Source organism: Scomber japonicus, chromosome 24, assembly GCF_027409825.1.
Source record: "Scomber japonicus isolate fScoJap1 chromosome 24, fScoJap1.pri, whole genome shotgun sequence".
In the NCBI taxonomy this organism is placed as follows: domain Eukaryota; kingdom Metazoa; phylum Chordata; class Actinopteri; order Scombriformes; family Scombridae; genus Scomber; species Scomber japonicus.
In genome coordinates this window covers 15690325-15692604 of record NC_070601.1, presented here as the reverse complement: position 1 = coordinate 15692604, position 2280 = coordinate 15690325, and positions in this window count along the sequence as shown.

Below are 2280 nucleotides of genomic sequence, written 5' to 3'. Positions count from 1 at the left end.
CAGTCACAAGCTGGGGGTGTGAGACAGACGGCAGCGGGTGGGGGAGCTGAGTAAAAGCAAACATTTTAGGGTTTTTTACACTATAGGGGAATATGAACAGCTGCTAAAATGTGGCTCTTTGACTAATGCATGGTGTAAACTGTGATTCTTTTTTATAAATTAAACAATTAATTTGTACTAAAAGTGTCATTTATAATGTGTGTACATAAATAGAATCAGATAAAATAATAGCTTTGCTGTATGTTAGCTGCATACAGTAAGCTAACGTTAACATTAACGTCTACTTCGGTTTTCTCTGACAAAAGGAGTTTGAAATAATTATACATGAGTAAGGAGTAACCAAATGGACAATGGATGAAAATGAGCTTTAAAATGAATAACTGAATAAACTAAATATACACTTGACACCTTCCAAGCTACTGGCTAGCTACCTGTCAGAAAGTGGCGTGACACAAAAAGATTTGCAACAAAAGGACAAAGCTCACTACTTTTTCTTTCAAAACATAATATAATATAGAGAGTGGTGTTCATCTTTGCTCAAATGAAAATGCACAGGCAACTTTTTTATTTTGTGTTGTTCTACCAACTCACACAATTAATGTTAATTAACTGCAGCTGAGTGAATGATCCAGAGCCAGTTGCCATTATAACTGCTAAAGTCGGTGTTTGCTGGTTTAACCGAAGGGTTAACAATTTTTCGAATGAGGTTTTTCTCGCTGTAATCATTCCTCCTGTTTATACTGAATATTTAAAGTAGATGATCAGCTTCTATTGAGCTTCAGCATTGTGAGTTAGTCATATCAAGTAGTATCTGACACATTTACAGTCTTTTTAGCATCAAATTCCCTCTTAGTGTTTCCTGTTGAGCTGTGGTGGAAGTATAGTCACAAAAAGACTTTGCCACTAAAAACACTGTAACGTTGAAACATAGAAGATAAAGATTTGACTCATTTGAACGCTGAAGCTTCATATTAGCTTCACATCAACTTTTAAATACATTTTTACACCAAAGGAGGACTGTGGATTTAGTCCTCTATCACTTACTGTTAAGATACTGTTAAGTTATGTTTACAATTGTTTGGGATTTGAAATTGGACTCAAATTGGGATTTAGACATAAAAACAATAATTCATGCAGCCATAAAAAGGGTTGAGTTTCTATACTCATATTGCAAATATAATTTATATGGTCCACTATATTTACTGCCTCATATTGTATTTAATACATTTTATAGACACATTCCATATGTCTGGCAGTGATTATTTATTAATGTCTAAAATCTGAATACACTGCTCACTGTAGATATGTGGAGTATAGAATGTGGCAGTAATTTTGGACACAGCATCATCCTCTCACCTCCCGTGTACTGTACAACAGTGAGAAAGTCACCTTGTCTTCACGCACTAGCAGCACCCATGGGTCCAGTCATGCCCTCCCTCGTCACAGCGTGGCCCCTGCTGGCCCCCATCTGACACACTGACACCACACAAACAGCACCCTTGTTCCCCCGTCCCCAAAAATAAGCCGGTCGACATGCGAGCAACAGAGCATCAGCTGCCGTGATGAGATCCTGTCTGACGTCTTCTCATAGAGACGAGAGGAGATAATTACATTTTAGAAATCTAATTTTTCACCATGTTTTGAAGCTGAGGTTACAATGATACTGTACAGTCAGCTGTGTTCTCACCTGTCTTCTCGACTCTAAAACAGATCAAGATGCCTAAGAAGAGTCAGATGACCGTTTCCTGCTCTGACAGAAAAACGCATCTGAAATCTGTCTCAATATTCAACAGTTCATCCTTTAAAAAGCTCCACAGCAATGAATTAGCACCTGAGCTTATTTGGGTAAATAATTATTCTGATTCCCTGGTGGATGGACCATACACACACACTGACAAAGGACTCTCAGAACATCATTAACACACCTCACAACTGCACTCATTTGTTGTCTTGTTAGAAATGATCACACTAAAGTAGTGGATTCACTCTGCAGTGGTTGTGTAAGCAGCTTGTGGCAGCGTCCTGAGTTCATCTCGTCTCCGCTGCTGTATCTGACTGTAAAGCTCACTATCTGCAGCCCCTTAAAAATCCACCTCCAGGCTCCTGCTTCAATTGCAGTGTGCTAAAGAAAGTGGAGCAAGGCAAGAAGATTGAGGTCGAACCCAGGGATTTTTCGCTTGACGTCTGAAAACCTCACGTGGACAAACGATGACGCAGCCACAGTGATCTGTAAATACACGAGCGGCAACCCAAGAGCACGAGATCAGATCCCAGCAGGGC